Source organism: Rattus norvegicus, chromosome 11 (assembly GCF_036323735.1).
Source record: "Rattus norvegicus strain BN/NHsdMcwi chromosome 11, GRCr8, whole genome shotgun sequence".
NCBI classification, from domain to species: Eukaryota; Metazoa; Chordata; class Mammalia; order Rodentia; family Muridae; genus Rattus; species Rattus norvegicus.
The window spans coordinates 24,373,857-24,388,225 of NC_086029.1; the positions used below are offsets into that span (position 1 = coordinate 24,373,857).

Below are 14,369 nucleotides of genomic sequence, written 5' to 3' on the forward strand. Positions count from 1 at the left end.
TTATTTATATACAAACTAACAGCATCCCCTCTCGTTCGGTTATGCTGTCTTCTGGGAATCTTACGTTGAGAGTAATTCTGCAGATCAGGACAGACATCTCTTTCCTCATGGTCCTCGGTACATAAATTTCCAAGAATGGTGATTTAAAATATGTGTGATTATAGTATTATTCATCTCAGTTATATATTAACATTTTATGTGTAATAACTATGTGGCAGGTTGTGGAAAGTAGAATTTGTTTCTAAGATAATAAAAGTGACATGACACAAAAGATTTTCCTCTTCAGAAATAAAAATAGCCAAGCAACTAAGAGATGATGCCATCATATTTTGGTACATGGCTATTTTTAAGTCTTGTTCTAGTCCAATCAGGAATTTGGGGATGATGACTATTAATTAAAAGCTCAAATATCACAGAGAACAAGTCTTCATTTTCTAGCTGCTGAATGCTGGTGCTGAACTGTATAAGATGGCGAACATTCTGAGCCAGTCGGTGTGTGTCAATAAAGCTGACTGTAACTCATGTGTATTTTTTATAAAAACCAAAATATTTTTCTAAAGCCTAAGGTCCAAAGATTGCATGGACTAATCTAAATAAACATTACTAGGAGTTAGAAGACCCAAGCTTTAACTGATAAGTCTTTTGTCAAATCATCGTCATCTAGCTGTTTCTGACCAGACTTAAAATTCTCTGAAAATTTTTAAATTTTTCTTTTGATTCAATATTCAGTAGAATCATTCCAAGTTCCATCTATCTCAAACTTACCGTTTCCCACGGGCCATGGTTAACTTTTACTTCTGTTTTTAATCTTGCTTTTGATTTCTGGTTGTTTGTTTGGGATCTACGATGGACTTGAACTTGGTTCCCTTGAGTAGGTGAAGATTTCTAGTTTAAGCCAATTAAACAGTATCTGCATTTCCACCTTTAACACAGTTCAGCTGTTCTTTCTGTTAGGCTACAGATTATCAATGTCCTCAACCTGCCTCAAAGTGACTTGCGCGTCCTCCCTGTTTTTCCTTAAAGCGTCGTCCTCTCATCATCTATTTCTTTAGCTATGGTGGCTTAGCTTCTCAATACTGTCAGATTACATAGAGTTCATGCATTTTCCTGAGTTACCCTCAGTGGACCCCGGCCTTTCTGCTTGTTCTCATCAGTAACTTCTGACAGATCCAGGCACTGATGCATTCCCTGTAGTCAGGTAAAATGATACCGGAATGATTTCATGGGGTGCTTTGAGAAATGTGTTCCCTAGAATATCCAGAGACTAAAAATATATGTAGCATAGATAAGATCGACCATCCCATTAACATCATATCATAAAGAGTTTATAAACATTGTGATGTATTCCCCAGATCCTCAAACCATCAATGCTAGTTCTTTGTCTTTACCACTAAATTATTTTAGAGCTTTGTTGTAAACAACATTATTCTAAGCACAAATAAACTATTTAAAGGACCTTGTTAATTCCCATGTTCTATTGTACTCCGGCATAAGAAATGTTATTTTAACATTAAAAAGGGGCATTTTCTATATTTTATGGACATGCATGTACAAGTGCCTAGTTAATGTTCTCAAGGGTATTTTTATACTGGCAACCTGGCAAGCCACTCCCTGTGCCTGTGGATGGGCTTGGTAAATGTATACCTGCAGATAAGTACACATTGCTGAAGTGTAAGAACATGAAAATCACCATATTCACACTTGGATTTTGAATACTAAACACACACACACATACACTCTACTGGGTGTGAATTGCTTTTTTTTTTATACAGCCGTTAATAATATAGTGACTGGTGGTGTTTCATTTCTTTTTAATTCTATTTTCCTTTCTTTTATTGAATATTTTCTTTATTTACATTTCAAATGTTATCCCCTTTCCCGGTTTCCCCTCCAGAAAACCCCTATCACTTGCTCCTTTTCCCTGCTTCTATGAGGGTGCTCACCCATCCACCCACCCATTCCCTCCTACCTCCCTGCCCTGGTATTCCCCTATGCGGGGGCATCAAGCCTTCACAGGACCAAGGGCCTCTCATCCCACTGAAGCCCAACAAGGCCCATCCTCTGTTACATATGCAGCTGGAGCTATAGTTCCCTCCATGTGTACTCTTTGGTTGGTGGTTTAGCCCCTGGGAGCTTTGGGGTGTCTGGTTGGTTGATACTGTTGTTCTTCCTATGGGGTTGCTTGTACTGTTAAAACTTTGTGCTTGAGGACTGAGCATAGAATAGTACATTGTTTCCTAGAGACAACAGTGAATAAAATAGAGTATCTCTGATAAGGCATCAATATGCCTGAAGATGGTTTTAAATATGACTGTTATAACCTGCCTATAAATTTATAAATAAAAGGAATCTTAATCTCTTCTGTGTTGTTTCATATCCAATATTTCTGAAGATTTCAATTGCCATTAAAAATAGGATGGTACAGGTCTTTGATATGTAATTTTATATTAATAATAAAATCCCACATAAGTTTACATTGATAACAGAATCTATTAATATTTATTATTTACAGAGTTAATTATTTAAGCTAGGGCCTTACTATTTAGCCCTGGCTAGACCTGTGAAATTGCTATGGATACTAGGCTGACATCCAGCTCACAGAAATCCAACTGCCTCTTCATTTTGAGTGCAAGAATTAAAGGCATGTGCTACCAAGTCAACTGCCTTTTTCTATTCAGACAGTAGCCAAGAAACTCTCTGTCTTGTCCTTGGCAACATCTCTGTAAATAACAAATGGAGAGGTGAGCGGAAAGGGAAGATGACAACTGGTATGGTGATGTCAAACATGTTTACCGTATTGCATGTGAAGTTCGTATTGCAGTGACTTCACTGCAGAGGCTGCAAATGACCATCAATGCAGATACAGGCTACCATGTACATTGACTCTCTGAAATGGCGTAATGGTCCCAGTGTCTTTTATCTGCATCAGAAAAAAAGATGTTGGAAGAATAAGGTACATTTCTTAACAATTCACATGAAATAGTAGTCCTGCATGCGAGCTGTCCCAAGGAAACGGGCAAGAAAGAGCATTCGGAGTAATCAAAATGCCTTTAAAAGTTTTAATAATGCAGATGGAGTGCAGTTCCAGACATAGAGAATGAAAGGCAATTTGTTACTGGAAAATTTAAATACACATTCGCTGACACTCTTCATTAAGATGAAACTATTCATCAGGCAGTTTGAAAGTAGGTCTAGCTGTACGGTGTTGGTTAAGCAAAGGCGTTCTTAGCCTTCATCAGTGAAACTTCTTTGTGCAGTTGGAAGTAGAAGGTCATAATTGGGCGAAATCCCAGGAATTTGAAAATACAGTCTCAGCTCCAAGTGGGGATGTCTCTATTCTCTCCTACACGCTCCGAAAGAGATGAAGGAAAGAATGCGAGAGCTGGAGTCCAGGAAAACATACTGAGGAAAGGTATCACCTTGATACGGCATGCCTGCTGCCCTCACAAACCATTGCTTCTGTGGTTCCGTACACACCAACTGCAAAGGATTAGGCCCACCCATGTGTCTGGGACGGATGAAGGATGCTTGAGGCCCCACCTGTCCCTGAGATGATATTGTCAGTTAATTATTTCAAGGGTAGGAGGAGATGTTGTTTTTCTTCAGTGCTATAGTAACTCTCAAGTTGCTCACACAACAGTAAATAATGTCCCACCTATTTTGCGAATACAAAACTAATCAATTCAGTCTCTCTGTCTCTCTCTGTCTCTCTCTGTCTCTCTCTGTCTCTCTGTCTCTCTATCTCTCTGTCTCTCTCTCTCTCTCTCTCTCTCTCTCTCTCACACACACACACACACACACACAGTGGGAGAAGAGACAAGAATAAATAGGAACTGAAGTGAGGAAAACGCTTGGAAGAAGGAGTTTCAGTCATATATGGGAACAAATAAAAGACGGTAGGTAGGGGAATGACAAGATTTCGTTATATACATGTATGAAATTGTCAAAGCCTACAAGAATTTATCCTTAAAAAGAAATCCACTGTGGAGCAAGAGCTAAAAATGGGCCACTGAGTTTGGTGTTGAGTCAAGAGCAATCGTTGCAAGAGTGGTTATCGTGGCGTGGCAGTGAGAAAGGGAGAATGGACTGAACCAGGAGTACAGAGGGCAGAGGAGTTGAGTGACACCCGGGAGAGTGGCAACAACCGAACAGCCTAGATTTCACCAGCTGATCACATTTATCCTCGGCATCCGATAGCTCGGGTTTTACCAAAACCTCAAACCGTTCTAAGAAAAGGCTTTCATTCCTCATCTTCAGATTTTTCAGAGGGGGGAAAACAGCGTTGAGCAAAGTTTCATCTTTGAACACTGCTAGCAAAGCCTCCAACCGGCTTTACGCCATGCAGGTGGCTCAGACCTGCTCTTTGGGGTTTCCTGGAGGGAGCCTACTGCCCGGGACGACACTGCTCTTTACATTTTGAAGGTGCTATATTTTCTCAGCTTTGAAAAACAACCATCCAAAGTTTAAAATGCTGACTCAAAATTTCCACTGTGCATTGAGTTATTGAAGAATCTTAGTCTCAACAGTGGACAATTATTAAAATTAATATCCCCCAAACACCCATTCAGCCTTCAAAGCATAGAAGCCACAGTGTTCTAAGCCAGGATTCCTGAATTTCGAATGTGCTGTATCTGGTAGGTTCGGAGGCATTAAGAAAGCATATTAATTCCACGTATGATAAATGATATATGGACCAAGTATAAAAGACAGGCCCAGTGTGGTAGGACTTGAATTCCTGGAGCAAGGGGTCGAGGGAGAGCAGGAGTGATTTGTCATAGGTGAACTCTGAAAGGAAAGCAAAGAGACACAGTACGTTTGGAAGAGAGGAGGGAATTAAGTTTCAAAGGGAAAGGAAGAGATCTTTCAGATTTCGTTGGCCAGACCGAGCCTGGAGCCGACAGCTGTTCTGATTTGTGTCCTTGAACAAGTCATTTCATTTTTCAAGGTCGCAGTAGTCTCATTTGTAAAATGAGCAGGCTGGGGTAAGTGACCTCTAATGGCTCTTCCAGTTATGAGGTTACTTTGATGATGTTAAATATTCGCTTAGGTGGTTCATTGTCTCGTTCGATGATAGGTTATCCTGTGTACAGCAGAGGTCCTTTCCAGGGAAATGACATGTGATATTAATTGCATAGCAAAATGTCTTCCAGCATTTTAAGTACAGCCTTAGACCTTCACTTTAGTCATGGTACAAACATGCGCTTTTGTATTGATAATGTGAATGCCATTTGTGTGTTCTCTGTTGGAAAAGAGAGCCACACTCTTTACAGTGTGTTTCTCGCCACTGATACAGCCATGAGTGGGATCTAGTGGCCATGGTGCGTGTACCGTCCCAATCCCTTTAACTTTAACAGGCTCCACCTAGACCTCTCCCAGGAGAGCATTTTGACAGAAATCGAATCATCTGACATTGAAAATACTTAACATATGCCAATACGTTCAAATTATTAGTTATTCTCTGAGAATCGTCATCTTATAGCATGAGTCTTCTGGTGGAAGCCTGACACAGAACCTGTTTTAGTTGGCCCAAATGTTCTATAAACCATGATTGCCTGCAACAGAGCAGTGAGAAACAGATCAGATCCATTACAGCACTTGACGGGCCTGTGCCATGGGCGTAGAATGGTCACTCTGTGGTTGCTTCTCTGGATTTCTCAGACTGTGTTCTCACACAATGAATTAAACATGGTCCACTTCCTGGCCCTTCACTTTCACAGTTTCCTCTTCTACGAAAATCAGAAGCAAAAGAAATTTGGGTTTCTGGTCCAATGTCCTGACTGCTTTAAGATCATTCATTCTTAAAATGGATGTAAACTGAGTCTCACTTTATGCTATAAAAGGTTATCAATGGCTTTCATGGCTTAGTAATTTAAGTGCAAGTTTAGGTATAAATGATACTTGGTTTATCTTTTGGAAACTATTTGTTATTAATAGTTCTATTTGAGTACTTCATATGATCACAAGTACAACCACAACTATATATATACACATATACATGTATATATATATGAATACATACATCATTATGCATATAGATATCCATATATATATATACATGAATACATATATTGTGTGTTTCCACTTATGCAGATGGAAAAGAGAATAAGTGAGTCTCACTACATCCCCTAGCTATTCTCAAGCTCATGATCCTCATGTCAGCCTCTGAAGCGCTGAAAGTAACAGGCATGTGATACATTAATATTCAGTTGAGATAATTCTCAATACTATTAGTAACATTTGGTGGTATGAAAAATATTGATATTTTTCTGTATATTCATGGAAACATCACCAATATCATACACTGCTAAAAACCACATGTTATAAAGGTGAAAGACACGAATGTATCTCAGTGGTCCGGTGCTTGCAGAGTAAGACTCCAGTTCAACACCCACTGTCAAGAAAACCTACTGGCCTGATCTTAATAGGAAGACTACCACGTACAGTTATGCAAATACAGACTCTGAAGGCTACATTGTACTTTTCAGTTCTCTCAGTTCCTAGGTGAGGCTGAACAGCTGAGTGCTGTTCTGAGACAGAGAGTGGGAGGCCTGGGCCAGTTGCTCAATTACTGTATGACCAAAAGCATACACTACCTCACTTTGCAATTGAACTAGGAGTCACCATCTGCTAAAGGAAATTTAAAGATAATTCAACATTAACTTTCATGTTTAATTTTAAAAGAATAAAATTAAAATTACTGACCCTGTGTCCGGATGAATATACAGTCTGTTTCTGATCCGGTTACTTTTAAAAACTCATCAACTGTGAACACTGTGAAAGCCATCGTTTGAGGAGTTCGTAAAGCATTCTTCTCTATATCTGAACATGTCTGTCCTCTTTTCAGACCTCTATAACGCAGCTGCCCCGTTAGCATGCACTTCCACTCTTGCTCACATCACACTAAAGCACCACTTTGTGAACAGGGCAAATATCTACCAAAACATTGTTTTCAATCTGACTGCATGTCCATCCTGAATTTGACTCAACTTATTTTGCTTCTTCATGTTCTGTGGACCTCTAGAACCTCTATTCCAATCCCTGACTTGTGTGTGTGTGTGTGTGTGTGTGTGTGTGTGTGTGTGTGTGTGTGTGTGTGTGTGTACAGGAAAAAGTAAAAATAAATAAATATAAATATTCTTGTCTTTGCAAAATGTGCCGAGCCATATAATTCTGTAACCACATTTTCTATTATTTTCTAGACAAACTGACACTTTTTTTTAAACTAAAGGCTACCTTGATCTAAATCCGATGTTCTCTCTGCCACATCAAGAATTCTACTGAAGTCAACCCTTTCAAAAGCCTCAGCTATTCCTATCTAAATACAAGTCACTTTTTCTTTATATTTTACTCTCACTTCTAGCTCCTTTCAACAGTTTTTCCTTTTGTCAAAGGTGTTCTTCTTCTGCCTTCTAGGACACCAAAGATAACCTAGTTTCCAGCCTACCTTAACAGCCAATCTCTCTCCCCATCTTCTCTATATTTCCTCTCTTCTCCAGTTACCTGTCTGTTAAGAACACTCTGTTTGGAACTTACTGTCTCTTCCCTGTGTTCTTCCTCCAGACAATCTTTTTTATCTTTGGTCTCTTATAGTTGCTTGATTATATATGCCATGTTCATGTCAGCAACTCCTGACTTTATGTTTCTTGGTCTATCCCTCTCTTCTCAATATTATAAGCTACTTAATCTCATCTGAATATAAAATTGGTATATCAAACAATGCAAGATTAAAATAAAATATATAACTATTCCATAGTTTTATCTTATCCTGCTCTTTCCACTATCTTCACTGACGAAGAATTCAGCACTTCTCTTTATCCATGGGCTTCTATAAAACAATAAATAGTAAAGGAAATTTTTAGTTGACATGGCTCTTTACATTGTATCAAATAGCCATTATTTAATTCTATCTCCAAATCTTTCGCACACACACACATACACACCCGCATACCACACCCTCACCATACCCCCCACATATAACATGTATATATATATATATATGATTGAGAAAGATAATAAAATTATATCACTGCCATACCTAAGCCTGTATAATAATGTATGGAAAATCAAGAATCCTATATCTTCAAGAATATTTTGAATCTTGTCAACTATTTCTCCAATTCCAATTTTCAACTTAAATTCAGGACCCTTGAGTGCAAACTTTTTTCCAACCAAGGTTGTTTGCACTACGGTTCCCTACGTCAGAAATGCTTTGCCATAAATGGAAGTTTTCATATAGAAGTCCAGGTCTCAGTATCACCTCCAAAGTTGCTTCCTCAAAGGAATCTTTCTGGATAGCAAGCACTGCCTCAGGAAACATCACATGGTATACACAAAATATCAAATTCCCTTATGAATGTAAACATCTGAAGTCTGTTTCCTCTTGGTCTTTGTATTATTGGCATGTGTGGATAGAATTTAGCTCAGTTTATCATGAAGCTCTTGGTATCTTCCTCATGGTGTCCCTTATGTTCTACTTGTCATCAATGTCTTCTCAAGAAATGTTCTGTATCCAATTTCATTCATGACAATGTTCTTGTTTAGGTATTCGAGATCACTATGTGGGGAGAGTGTCTCTTTGATCTCTAAGGTATACTAGCATATGACCCTCCCTCTTCTTCTGTCCCCCTCGCAACCAATTTCTTAGGGGGGATCAGAAGAAAGGGGGTATCCATGCACTAAATTCTCTGACCCTATTTCCCCCTAGTTATCTCACCTTTATTACACGAACAAATTCATTTCATGTTAGGTGGTTGAATAGTCCTTATATTCCCTCTCAGAATAATCACACTGCAGTTTACTTAAGTGTATATCTCACAAAGTCATAACTGACGGTAAAAGTACAAAGTAATGGCAATATTTCTTTTCCATGAAGAGAGAAGAGAGTCTTAATTTCAGTATGAAAGATCAGTCAATCAGAACTTGACATTAATAATGGTCTTGAAGCACATTCTCAAAAGATAAATGTCAGAAAGTTCCATCCTGTTTAACAAATATGTTTCAAATGTGTCCATGATTGCTGGATTTACATTCATTTAAAAACACAGCCCCTACCTTCAAGAGGCTCTGATACTATTCAGTAACAGGTCATTCTTTGGGCACTGCCTCTTAAAGCTATCGTAGTAGAATACATCCTGAACATGTAACTGAAAAAACATTGCCAAAATGAAAGTCAGGATATGTGATATATTACTAAAATTCCACAATGACTTTCCATCTTCTAAGTCTAAAATTGTTACTATTAGTACTTTTAATACTAATGTTTACAACTACTTTTTAAAACTCACTCCTGTAACAATTTTTATTGAGTATTTCTTTTTTGTTTATTTCATTGTTTTGTTGATACAACTGAAAGTAACAATATAATGGACTGAACTAGAAAATACCATTCTGAGTGAGGTAACCCAATCACAGAAAAACACACATGGTACACATTCACTGAGAGGTGGATATTAGCCTAAAAGCTCAAATCACCCAAGATTCAATCCACAGACCACAGGAAGCTCAAGAAGGATGACCAAAATGCAGACGCTCCCACTCTTTTTTTTTCCTCCATCTTTATTAAATTGGGTATATCTTATTTACATTTCAATTGTTATTACCTTTCCCGGTTTCCGGGCCAATGTCCCCCTAACCCCTACCCCTCCGCTTCTATATGGCTGTTCCCCTCCCCATCCTTCCCCCATTACCGCCTTCCCCCCAACAATCCCGTTCACTGGGGGTCCCTCCTTCTTAAAAGGGGAAAAATATCCATAGGAGGGGATATGGAAGCAAAGTTTAGAGCAGCAACTAAAGGAATGGCCATTCAGAGCCTGCCCCACATGTGGCCCATATATATATACAACCACCAAAACTAGATAAGATTGATGAAGCTAAGAAGGGCATGCTGACAGGAACCAGATATAGATCGCTCCTGAGAGACACAGCCAGAGCATGTAAATTCAGAGACAAATGCTAGCAGCAAACCACTGAACTGAGAATGGGACCCCTGTTGGAGGATTAGAGAAAGGATAGAAAGAGCTGAAGGAGCTTGCAACCCCATAAGAACAGCAATGCCAGCCAACCAGAGCTTCCAGGGACTAAACCACTACCCATGGACCTACCCAGGGCTCCAGCTGCATATGTAGCAGAGGAAGGCCTTGCTGGGCACCAATGGAAGGAGAAGCCCTTGGTTCTGCCAAGATTGGACCCCCAGTGTAGGGGAATGTTGGGGGGCAGGAATGGAGGGTTGATGAGGAGGGGAACACCCTTATAGAAAAAAGGAAGGGAGGATTATGTCCAGAAAACCCAGAAAGGTAATAACATTTGAAATGTAAATAAAAAATCAAATAAAAAGGTTTTAAAAAAGAAAGTAAAAATATTAAAATTAAAGAAGACATCTAAAACTATCTTCTTAACTATGATGACACTTTATTCAATTATATTTCCAAGCTTGATGTAATTTTTAAACATACTTTATATTATAAATAAACATTTTAATTTATTTCTTTTAATTTGAGATTACAATATACTTATATTATTTTTCCCTTTGTTCATTCCAAACTCTTCCATCAACCCCTACCTGCTTCTTTCATGGCTCTTTTTTCATTAATTGTAGTATGCATATTGGCATATACATATGGACTATACATATATCTATTCCTAAAGATAATATTTATATATGTTCTATACTTACATGCATATATACATATATTCCTAAATATTTATATATATATGTATACATTTCTTAATACAATCGGATCAGTCTGTATAATGTTGCCCAGAGATGTATTTTCAGGGCTGACTACTTGGTGCTGGAAATCCAATTGTCATGTTCACATCTGAGTAAAACTACACACTCTCATAAATCCTTGGTTGCCTGTAGACTTTCTCTGTGTAAGATTGAGGCCTCAGATGTTTTCCTCAATCTTTAGGCAATTCTATATTCTACGCTTGTCTATAGTTAAACAAGCATATTGTTTTGTTAAAAAAGCCATTTTAACTCAAATCCGAGGCTGATGTAGATTCAGCCTACCTAACGGTGGCGCTGACAGACCTTTTGTCTCCACTTCTGTCTCTAACACAGTCACTCTGGCACTGTTCCTAACAGTCACTCTGGCACTGTTCCTAACACAGTCACTCTGGCACTGTTCCTAACACAGTCACTCTGGCACTGTTCCTAAAACAGTCACTCTGCCACTGTTCTCTAACACAGTCACTCTGTCACTGTTCCTAACACAGTCACTCTGGCACTGTTCCTAACACAGTCACTCTGGCACTGTTCTCTAACACAGTCACTCTGTCACTGTTCCTAACACATTCACTCTGGCACTGTTCCTAACAGTCACTCTGGCACTGTTCCTAAAACAGTCACTCTGGCACTGTTCTCTAACACAGTCACTCTGTCACTGTTCCTAACACATTCACTCTGGCACTGTTCCTAACAGTCACTCTGGCACTGTTCCTAACACAGTCACTCTGGCACTGTTCCTAACACAGTCACTCTGCCACTGTTCTCTAACACAGTCACTCTGCCACTGTTCCTAACACAGTCACTCTGGCACTATTCTCTAACACAGTCACTCTGGCACTGTTCCCTAACACAGTCACTCTGGCACTGTTCCTAACACAGTCACTCTGCCACTGTTCTCTAACACAGTCACTCTGGCACTGTTCTCTAACACAGTCACTCTGGCACTGTTCTCTAACACAGTCACTCTGCCACTGTTCCCTAACACAGTCACTCTGGCACTGTTCCCTAACACAGGCACTCTGGCACTGTTCCTAACACAGTCACTCTGGCACTGTTCCCTAACACAGTCACTCTGGCACTGTTCCTAACACAGGCACTCTGGCACTGTTCTCTAACACAGTCACTCTGGCACTGTTCCTAACACAGTCACTCTGGCACTGTTCCCTAACACAGGCACTCTGGCACTGTTCCTAACACAGTCACTCTGGCACTGTTCCCTAACACAGTCACTCTGGCACTGTCCCTAACACAGTCACTCTGGCACTGTTCTCTAACACAGTCACTCTGGCACTGTTCATAACACAGTCACTCTGCCACTGTTCCTAACACAGTCACTCTGCCACTGTTCCCTAACACAGTCACTCTGGCACTGTTCTCTAATACAGTCACTCTGGCACTGTTCTCTAACACAGTCACTCTGGCACTGTTCCTAACACAGTCACTCTGCCAGTGTTCTCTAACACAGTCACTCTGCCACTGTTCCTAACACAGTCACTCTGCCACTGTTCCCTAACACAGTCACTCTGGCACTGTTCCCTAACACAGTCACTCTGGCACTGTTCTCTAACACAGTCACTCTGCCACTGTTCTCTAACACAGTCACTCTGCCACTGTTCTCTAACACAGTCACTTTGCCACTGTCCCCTAACACAGTCACTCTGGCACTGTTCTCTAACACAGTCACTCTGCCACTGTTCCTAACACAGTCACTCTGGCACTGTTCCCTAACACAGTCACTCTGGCACTGTTCTCTAACACAGTCACTCTGGCACTGTTCCTAACACAGTCACTCTGCCACTGTTCTCTAACACAGTCACTCTGGCACTGTTCCTAACACAGTCACTCTGGCACTGTTCCTAACACAGTCACTCTGGCACTGTTCTCTAACACAGTCACTCTGGCACTGTTCTCTAACACAGTCACTCTGGCACTACTCCCAGTAATGTCAGGCCAGTGCCCTCTATGGGGATCTTTTATGAACTTAGCCACATTATAATGTCTAGTTCAGTTTTTTAAAATATGATACACCAAGATTCCTTAGAGTACATCTAAATTATAATAACTCACTAATTGTTCCAGGCGCATGCAAGGAGGATGCTCCACCTTGAGAGCTATCAATATTGCAAAATTCGAACCCTACCCTACTCATATATAACAAGTGAACATTATGTCATGTGACCATCTGAAAGACCAGGTGAATGCATGTTTAACAAATAGAAATATGAGTTAGTTTTTCTGTTTTTTGGATTCAAATAAAGAATCTATTTGTATTGTTTCATACCATAATTGACCACAGTGGTCTGGGAAATCAACTTTCATCCCTTTGTCTAGTTCCAAAATAATATGGGTCATGACTATAATCTTTTCATCTTAGTAGAGGAAGTGTTTATGAAGAAGCATTGCTCTCATTTTAGAATATCTTGTATCACGTTGCATTTAGCATATCTTATATGCTAGCCAACACTGTGCTCTCCTGCATCCCTTAATGCATCCAGGCTATGTGTCTACTTGACTGATTTAGCCACAGAAGGAAAGAGAAACAAATATCTCTCCTGCGACCTTCTTGCTTCAAAACTAGCACCGACACTGACAAAGAGTTTAAGACTCACTGAGGATATTGTACACAATGTTGCTTTAGCTTTTCTCTATTTCTTCACAGATACATCCTTATAATTTCAAAGTTGCAGAATCCTTCCCTGTCCACAAGTAAAGCAACCTTAGTATTTTAGAACCTCTGTGTGTTTTATTTTACTTTCTGATTTTGGAAAGTATCATGGTAGATGAGAACAGTCCATCAAAGAAAGAACGTGCTTAGAAAAGAGAGAGGTAGACAGCTCCAGGGTTGTACAAAGATCAGTTTATGAGGGAATACTAGACGCTACCTTAGACATCATTAAGGAGACCAATCCCAGCAAGAGAAAGGGTCATATGATCTACTAGACGGAAAATAACCACTGCCAACTAGATTGTACATGTACACCCCCAATTCTTAATATATTGTTAATAATTAAAACAAAGTGGCAGTGCCACTTTACTGTGTGAATTTTTCTTGAAAATGTGTGACTTGTTTGCCACAATTACCAGGATAGCAAAATGACTGTTTTGAACAAGGCAGAAGCCAGGATATGTTTTATCTCTTTATATGTCCCTATTTTTTTTTTGCTTACATCATTAAATTTCATTGAGTTTGTGTGGGAATCAAAATGATTCTATAACTGCATTAGTAAGAATCAAGTACTTAGAAATCAATCTAATTTCACAGTAATTTACTGTATTTTAAATTTTAGATGACCTTATAACATAGCCTCTGTTTCTACAAGATAAGCACATGTTTAAAAAAAATCTTGCAGCAGCTGGACAATTTCCATAGAAATGTCTTCCTCATCATATATTGATTAGTGTATAGATGAACTTTTATTCATAACTGTAACAAAAGCAACACATTCATACTGGTTAGCGATTATCGGTGTTTTTTGCATTAGAGAACAATTAAACATGCAGGGTACAAAAACAGTGAAGTTATTGTTAATTTTCTCTGTGTTTAGCATGCAAGTTGGAAGCATCTAAGAGTTCCTACCATTGGAAGATCCATTTGTTAATGTTCTTTCACACTAAGTATTACTGTTCATTCCCAAGTATA

The 14,369-nt window shown here is 39.3% G+C and overlaps 1 protein-coding gene across 14 annotated transcripts in view; it reads left to right on the forward strand.

Moving 5' to 3' along the window:
* The window catches only part of Robo1 (roundabout guidance receptor 1), a 1,040,826-nt gene that overhangs the window by 305,988 nt on the left and 720,469 nt on the right, over positions 1-14,369 (forward strand). The gene's annotated exons all lie outside the window — the stretch shown is intronic.